This window comes from Daktulosphaira vitifoliae, unplaced genomic scaffold (genome assembly GCF_025091365.1).
Source record: "Daktulosphaira vitifoliae isolate Bord-2020 unplaced genomic scaffold, ASM2509136v1 Scaffold_3, whole genome shotgun sequence".
Taxonomy (NCBI): Eukaryota; Metazoa; Arthropoda; class Insecta; order Hemiptera; family Phylloxeridae; genus Daktulosphaira; species Daktulosphaira vitifoliae.
Window position 1 is genome coordinate 12,467,579 of NW_026099574.1, and position 10,088 is coordinate 12,477,666.

Genomic DNA, 10,088 nt, shown 5'->3' on the forward strand with positions numbered 1-10,088 from the left:
AAAAAAAAAAAAAAAAAAAAAAAAAAAAAAACACATCATAGTAAAATTAATACCTTCTCCGCTTCGCATCGAAGCTAAAAAATTTTTTTGATAAAATATTTTATTTTTATAATTAAATACTAATCAGATAAATTTATCAGTTTGTTAAATTATTCATTCCAATAGTTGTATAAAAAATTGTAAAAAGTTATAGCAATATATAATATAATAATGCATAATATATGCAAATATATTATGCTTCATAGAATTACATGCATACATTCCTTTGTATAGTTATTTAAACAAAAAATGCATTGATGAAAAGGTATATATAATAATATAATATATATAATATTTTTGAAAATCTGACCCTTTACCTGACAAAGGAGGATTCAAATAGAAAGTTTTTTACAAAACTAAACTTTTGAAAATGTTCCGGAAATACTAGGTCCTTTAAAAATATGTCAAATTAAAGCTTCAGTTCAATTGTACTATTTTTTTTATTATTTTATTTATATTTTCTTTTTTTATTTTATTTAATTGTTAAGCTATAATAATACTTTGAATTAAAAGCTATAAAAAAAAAAACTTATGTTACGTACTAGAAATTAAAAAAAAAAAAAAATTTGTACCGACGACCTATTTTCTGTGTGCAAATGGCACTCAAAGTAGAACAAAATATAGGAATTAATTTTGCTTTTGGAATAATCTTCCAATTTCTTAAAATTAAACACTATCTATAGATTTGCATTGAAGCGTTTCTTATGATAATGATTTTAATCACTGTCAGATATCATCTATACTTGTATCAACTATGTCACATCTATGCTGTGCCACAACCCCACTGTGCTACCGTTTTATTAGACTCAGTGGCTCATTTATAATATGATCTTTGTGATTTAATAGACTTTAAAGTATTGGATACAAAATTGTAGTTACTTGAACGCGGCGAAAAAGTTCATATTTGTCTTTTTCATAAATAAATTTGACGTGCAAAATGATTTATATTGAATATCTAAAAGTTAGATATTATAAAGTTAAAAATATAAAAAAGAATTTTTTTACAAAAATCGTATTTTTTTTATTAAGTTTAATGTCTGTTTTCACCATGAAGATAAAATAAAGTCCGAAATTTTTTTTTACCATTATAAAGTATATTACATTAGCTTTAATTTAAGATATATATAAAAGTGTCAGACCTTCCGGAACACTTTCAAAAGTTAAGTTGAAAAAGTTCTACTTTCTATATGCATTTTTATGTTTTGAATCCTCCCTGTATTAAGGGAAATAGTCCGAATTAAAAAAAAAGTATGTCGAATGAAAGATCTATATAAATACTACTTCTCATAAAAAAATTGTAATGATTCATACATTTTTCAAAAAGTTATAGCATAATAAAGTTAAAAATGGAAAATACAAAATCGAAAATTTTCACACAAAAATAGCATTCAGTAGCCATTTTCATTGTGAATATAAAATAAAGTCCGATTTTTTTTTTTGCATAATAAAGAACATTACATTAGCTTTAATTTAAGATATATATAAAAGTGTCAGACCTTCCGGAATATTTTCAAAATTTAAGTTAAAAAAATTAATTTTTTGTGAAAAAGTTGTCATTTTNTTCAAAAGTTAATTTGAAAAAGTTAATTTTTTGTGAAAAAGTTATCATTTTAAATCCCCCCTTGTGGGTAGGTAAGTGTCAGATTTATAAAAAAAATATACCAAATAATAGGAAAAAACAACATACATTTATAAAATTTTTTTATTTATTTGGTATTTTTTAAAAAAGTTATGGCAGTTTCATGAGAAAAAAATGAAAAAATGTCGAAAATTTGCGTTTTTTGAAGAAAGAATAAAATAAATTAAATATGAAATGGTTGGGTGCTTGTTTGAGCTACTACTTTATTGTATTAATAATTTTATTACACGTGGTATGACTACGAGGGTCTGTAAGAAATATAGAAGATAATAAAAAAATAAAGTGATCTTTATTTTATTAATATGAGATTTATTGTGATTAATTGTCAATTCATTAATATCAATAATGCCACTAGTTTTGACGGTTATCGATGATAGGTGGGATTGAGTCACTTCGTGTCTACCCAAAGTGGTATGGTGGCTTTACATTTGAACCTCCAACCTAAGTCCTGAAACACACAAGAAATAACAAGAACTACTAAGTAATACTGTACAAACATTATCGATTTATTAAATTTACTTGGTATATTTCTTATTATTGATGATCACTCGATTTTCCTGTATGCCTACTTAATCTATGTACTCAAAAAATTTAATTCTAAACCTTATATATTTTTGGTGAAATTATTAGTTTCCTACCTTGATAATTCTAATGACACGCTGAAATGAAAAAATATTGTGTTCTTGTACAAATATAATTGAAGAGACAGCGGATCGCTTCTCACATATATTTCGTTATAAAGGTGTGGAATGATTAAGCGTAGTGNATATTTCGTTATAAAGATGTGGAATGATTAAGCGTAGTGAGTATCTCAATGAATATTTGACCGCATCTGAGCAAGTGAAAGCATTCCGACCACCATCAGAGTGACATCTGAGCCAGAATGCTCCTTATTTTGGGCTTTTTATATTTAATTTGATCGTTATTTTAAAGGCAAGAAGTGATCACTGACTTTATCGTTATTTCTTTATTAATCGTAATTTATTACATGTTATTTATTATATCATCGTCAATAATGTTCTCTATATTATGAAACACTATCATATCTTATATAATATTTTAGACATAGTTAATTACTTGTAATGTTGCAGAATTTATACAAGTTTTTTTTATATATTTAAATCTTATAAATTAGAGTAGAGGTGTGTGCAATAGGTGTAGAGTATTTTCATAATTTTGTATATGATAACCTCCACTTGTCAACCGGTCCGTTATCTGTCATCATCAGCTGACCGTACACTGTGCACCTATACCAATATTGTAATGTCCCCTCAATGAACGTGTTCAAAGTTGGCACCACCACCACCCAGCGTCACGATCACCGGCCACTACACAACTGCCGCTACAACACTTTTTTTTTTCACCTATACTGCCGAGGCGACAAGTTGTCCGCTGTGTTTCTGAAAAAAACCACGTTTTTGCATTTTTTTTGTCCTCCGTTTTTTTTTATAAAATAAACGTCGAGTCGACCTGCTGTCTACTGTGGTGTCAATCAGGTTGTATTTTTTTTGTCCTCCGTTTTTTTTTTATAAAATAAACGTCGAGACGACCTGCTGTCTACTTTGGAGTCAACCAGGCTGTAATTTTTTTTGTCCTCCGTTTTTTTTTTTATTAAAATAAATGTCGAGAAGATGATGATGGGGATGTGAGGCGTAGCTATGGCCGGTGGTGGGCCGTCACCCTTCAATCAACAAACAAGTACAACATCAAGAAACCCCTTTTACCCCCTTTTAATTTGTGTATCAAGCACCTCCTTTTCTTTTTTCTTTCTTCTTTCCTATGACTATATCTATATCTTAAATAGTAATTATACATTTTTTTAATTAAATAATTAAAAAAAATGATGTTATATTATACATGGCCTCTTTTTTTTTCTTTCTCTATACTTTTCCCTCATTTTTATTAATATTGGTTTTTTTTTTGTTTTTATCAAAACCTAGTAGCTCCGTCAGCAAGTAATATCTTGTTTGGCGCGGCTACTAGGTCACTGTCCAGTGTTCCCCCTGGGCAGTGGGTAATTAGTAGGCCCTCTGTTTGGCTGAAACCTTACATACTCTACATCTTATGTGCTACTATTACATATTGTTTATTATTTCCTGTTTGTTTTATATAATTAATATATGCCTTTTTCTACGAAATTTCATTAGTATTTAAAAGGTACATATGTATATAATTTTTATTGGTATACATATCATCTTGTGTGATTAAAGTTTTAAATAGTACATTATAACATTAATGATATACTGTGTATATCATGAAAATATAAAATTTTTACTGAAATTTAAACTTTATTTTATTAATATCGAAAAAAATTATTTCAATAAAAATCATACTAATTATTTCTATGAAACTCTTACTATTTAAATAGATGCTATAATTAAAATATTCTATCATATGCCAATTTTCAGATATTTTTAGGGTCTAGTTTCATCTATGATATTGTCCTCTGATGTGTTGTTGAATTTCAATTTAACCTATATATTTTTTTTAGCTTCGATGCGAAGCTGAGAAGTGTCGTAATATAATCGTTACTACCAATTGTTGTAAAACAAAAAATAAGAAAGGGATATGATATGATGCAAAGGAATGTTATAGGAGTATCACAAAATAAGAACTATCCCTTTTCTCGAGGTGTGTTGTTCGAGGGTCACTTGCTATCTTAAATACATGCACAATAAATTAGGATGTTCTTACCTTAATCATATAATCCTCATTGATACAATAATTTACTCGTGGAACAATAAAGAAAGTATGAATTATAATAACCAATTTGTATAAAAAAATATCTTCGATTGTTTTATTATTAAAAACACATGATACAATAATAGTAAAGGAAAAACAAACAAAACTAAAAAAAAATACAAAATTGGTTTAAAAGGCGAAAGAGAGCCGGACGATGATCGCGACGTGTTCGTATGTCGGTTGGATCGGAACAGGCCGTGTCAGACGAGCCCTGAGTCCTTTGGTGTCCTTCCAAAGTCCCCTTCCAGACGCGTACATGACCATCGGCCTTACATTTATTTAGATTCTTTTGTTGCTATTTTGCTGACATTGTAGAAGGATTTTGTAAAACTACGGAGTTGTACATGTTGGGAAGGAACGGATGTGTGTGCATGGCGTGATTGTGTGAATTGTGTGTGTATCAGCAGTCAGTGATAGAAAGTGTTGATTGTGTTTTGTAATTTATTGGTGTGTGGGTAGAAGATGAAAGAATAACAGATAAACAATTTGTTCGGTTGTGTGAAGGGCCTATTACAACATCCGCCCCAACTTTTTTAGGTGTTGTGTCCTCACAACTTTTTGGAGTATGTATTCGTTATGATTGAAAGAAAAAAAATTTATGTATATTATGCTTAAATATAAAAAATAGTAAATATTGAATAAGTAAAAATTTAAATCATAAATAAAATGATAATAATAATGTGTGAATATAGTATATAATAATAATGTGATTATGATATTATATAATAGTAAGTATAATAATGATAATTCTGATAACAGTGATAGTAATAATAATAATAATAATAATAATGACAATGACAATGAATATATAAACGATATAGTTAATAATTAATTAATAATAAGTAATTTGATAAATATCTATTTCTAATTATTGTTATAAAAATGACATATATTTTTGACTATTTTTCTTTGTACTACATGTGTTATATTTATATACCTGATAGTAATACTGTTTCACACAATTACGCAGTGGAAATAAATAAAGTATGATATATTATAACAATCAGCTTATAATATAATGATTTATAATAATAATGAATTTGGGCGTCCCCAACTTTAAAATAACATTAAATAACAATTAACAATATTTGTTACAATAATTACATTAATAATAATAGATCCGACCTGGTCCGCAAATATGCTCGGTGATCACCTTTCCATGCCGTTCACTTCCTTAACGTCCAGAACAGCAACATATGACCAATTTAAACGTAACGGTAATGGGCCGCCAGAGAGTACCCGTAAATTCGCCAACTAGAAATTGACCAGCCACCAGTCCATCAGATGACTTAACATAGTATTACGCGAACCGCAGAAAATATGTGTGAATCCGCCGAATTAACAATAACGTTAATCACAATAATAATTCGAGCGAGCGACATAAAAACCATGTGCTCGGGGCACCGCCGACCGAAAAGAAAAAGCGAGGATAAAAAAAATAGTAGTCCGAACAACACACAAAAACAAAACGTGTTCGGGCAGCCGCCGACCGATGTTCACCGAACCGGCTCCACTGATAAGGCCGACAGTGGTATCAGCTGACCACGGAGGCGGCACTACTGCCTGGCGTGAACAAATACTGTATTTTTTACAATAATTTTGAAATATTGAAACACTATGATATCTATTGATATTTTTACTAGTATATCTTAATTTTTTTAAGACAAATGACCTAAAATACTCAGTACCTACATATGAAAATAGATTGATACAATAATCATAAACAATAACTTTTTAACTAAATGTAGATTGTCTTTAGGCAAAATTTCATCAATTTTTCTTACACGACTAGTGGAAACTTAACTACTGTTCAATTTTAGTGACTTGCCCATGAAAATATATATTCATTAATACTTTTCTAAATAATTGATCGACTAAGTTCAAGTGTGATTTAATCAATATAGGTGTCGAATTATTCTTATGACATATAAATTCTAAAGAGTTATTTTCAAAATAAATCATCATTAAAATTTAATCTTCATTAAATTTTTTTAATCAGTAAAATACTTTGCATCTGTCTGATATTTTAGTAAGTAAAAACTGATGTTTCCAACTATCTCATAGATAGAAGATGTGCATTATAAGTGATAAATCCATTGAGCAACTTTACGTTGTGATTTATAGTTTGTTGAGATTTATAATCTTCATATTAAGAAAACGTTTACTCGACACTTTGTGTCACACCGTAGAACATGAAAATAACACTAAAAATGTCCAATCATGATGTTTTTTTTACATATATTTGAACATTTACTCCTGTCGTAACACAGTAAAGAGAAAATATATATCGTAAACGTGTAAACGGATGAACTGTGTAAATGTGTGTGTACGAAGATGAATATGAGGAGGTGGTGCCTGCTGTATAGGTATTCACGTGCGTGTTGTCGTACAGCAGTCACCGTGCTCGGCTGACACTCCGGGTTAGCTGTGGGTGTCGAAAGGCTGTTGTTATAGGAAGGGAGAATAATAGTAACACCTAGGTATGAGGTGCAGACGAAGTGCAAGACACAAATACTGGGCGTACCAGATAAGGATTATAACAAAGCACGAGGTGCAGACGAAGTGCAAGACACAAGTACTTTAATTATTAGGAAAGGATAATGAAGTACGAGGTGCAGACGAAGTGCAAGACACAAATACTAGGCGTACCAGGTGAGGAAAGATAACAGAGTACGAGGTGCAGACGAAGTGCAAGACACAAGTACTCTGAAATGTCGAGGAAAAGAGTATATAGGTTAGAAAAGGAATGAACAAAGACTTTACTTTAAACAGTAAGCCGGACAGCGACAACCGAGTACTGAGACTGATGAATGACACAAGGCACTGGAGTCGACTGACCACGATGGTCAGGTCTATTGGGTTTTTATAATAATTACACTTATTGCCGATTTGGCAATAAATATTATTTGTTAATTCATCAGTCTCAGGCAGCGGATGTGCTGTCTGTATTTTATCAAAATAATTCTCACGATTATGAAAACGTGACACCATCACACTCCACACAAAAGTACAAAATAATATAAAGATTTAAAAATTATTCTTTAATTTATTTTAATTAATTGTTGGGACCATAAATGAATTGTTCGTAAGTGATTATACTGACCAACTTAATTGTAAATGTTAAATATAAATTTTTTTTGCTGCTAGACTTTTTATTAGAGAAGAAATAAAAAAGTACATAACTTAATTTTCAAAAAATAACAACATAGTGTAGAAATAACTTCATTTTATTTGAATTGTATTAAAAATACTTTTTATACTAAAACTGATTTTTTTTCTTTGAATACCTTATACTATAAATTAAATATATTCAAACGACGATTATTAAGTAAATTTAAATAATTCTTAGCATAATTTTAAAATGCAAACAATTTACTGGCATTAAGGTTAAATATACCGTATGATATATGTAAACCGCTACACAAGTCATGTATATCACAGTAACCAAAAAACTGACATTGGAAATCAGTATATGTGTGTATATATTTGTGCGATGCTGGCTATATATTTTTTTTTATAGTATCGGCAATTTGCGATTTTGTAATCTTTTAGTTTGTTTAATAAATACGATTGACTATACGTATTTTTGTCATGCCTTAGCGGAAGGAAAGGAGAATATAAAAATGTGGAAATTGAGCCTTACAATATACTATAGATAGAAAGAAAAACAACATATATATATATATAATCACAATATGATATTTCCGTTATGATAAAAAATAACAAACAAACAAGACCCAAATGATAAGTAGAATTAGCTAAAATTAATAACGAAAATAATAACATACATCTCCTGCTTATAACTAATACATATTATGTGGACTGTAAATCCGTAAAATAACAATAAAAAAAATTATTATTAATTACCCACTGCCGTTTGCAACTGATGAATAATGTGAAGTCCGGATACAGGAAGGGCAAATAACACCGTCACATTCAGCAAAAACGATAAGCAGCTCAAGTCAACGACTATGGTGACAAAGTAATACACGACCCAAATACTTGGCATCGATATGACCGAAACGACCAAATGAGAGAGCGCGAATGAATGCTTCACGACCACTGCCACACACTACCCGAACAAATAACCAGTTGTGGCATGTCGCCCTCTTGTTGAAGAGATGAAAACTACCAAACTGTTTCATCACGACCGAACAATATTTATTTAGCATTTAATATACGTGTCAAATACAGTCCAAACTACGTACATATTAATCACTGACTCAAAAAGTCGTTTTATTTATTTGTTTTTAGGACTTTACATGCAGTAGATGTAAAATAAACAACTATAGGTTTATATTTCGTCTTTAACAATGTAAATATATAAGCTATTTTATTCTTGTTTTGTTATATTTGTATTTTAAATATAAAACATTAATTCTTCCCCTCATAAAACAGGCCTATAAAGGAGCGATTTCTAGCTCATTTACCAACTTAAATTTTTTCTAAAAATTTGGTATTGCAGTATCTCTGTACCAAAATGTTTCGCGATTGTGCTCTCTCTGACTTAGAATTTTTTTTACACTTGGTGTTTATTATCTAAATCTCTCATAAGTAATGTAATACTAAAAAATAACTTAACCTTTTTATCTTTTTATTTTTAGTTTTAAGTATTTATAAACTATTGAGACAATTAAATTTTACCTTCGATGCGAAGCTGAGAAGGTATTGATTTTACTAAGATGTGTTTATTTTTATTTTTATTTTTTTGTGTCTGTTACCTCTTTTTCTCAGCTCTCACCGAACCGATTTCTTTTAATGATATGTCAAAAGATCACAAATTGTATCTAGTCGAAGGCATTACCCTCAAAAATTGAAAAAAATTCCCTCGTTTTCCGTAAATGGGGGAAACCTCCAAAAAAATTACAAATTTAAAAATCGCTAGTTTTCGAAATTTTTTCAATTTTTCTTACTTAAAAACGCCATAACTTTTTCAAAAATGAACATATCAATAATATTCTTTTTTATATAGATGCATAATATCATTACCTTTCATTTGGTATATATTTTTCATAAATTTAACCCTTAACCTACCCACAAGGGGGGATTTAAAATGATAACTTTTTCACAAAAAATTAACTTTTGAAAATATTCCGGAAGGTCTGACACTTTTATATATATCTTAAATTAAAGTTAATGTAATTTACTTTATTATGAAAAAAAAATTTCGGACTTTATTTTGTCTTCACGGTGAAAATGGCTACCAAATACTATTATTGTGTGAAAATTTTCGATTTTATTTTTTACATTTTTAACTTTATGAATAAAGTGTATGGATCAACATTATTTTTTTATGAGAAATAATATTTTTTAATAATACCTTTTTCATTTGATATACTTTATCTTAATCAGGATATTAATAAGGAACTAGCAGATCATGTAGCTTTTGGAATAATCCACCAATTTTTTAAAATAAACACTATCAAAAGATTTGCATCGAAGGGTTTTTTTTGATAGTGATTTTAATCACTGTCAGATATCATTAAACTTGATCCATCTATGCCACGTCACTACTGTGCCGTGATCCCCCTGTGCTGGGTTTTTTATTTTGTATTTTGTGAGTTGTTCCAATTAAGAGTTTTTTAATTCTTCAATTGGATTGTCTATTTAATAAGTACATTTCGAAAATCTACCAAAAACATCAAGTGGTTAAAACTATTGGTAAAAC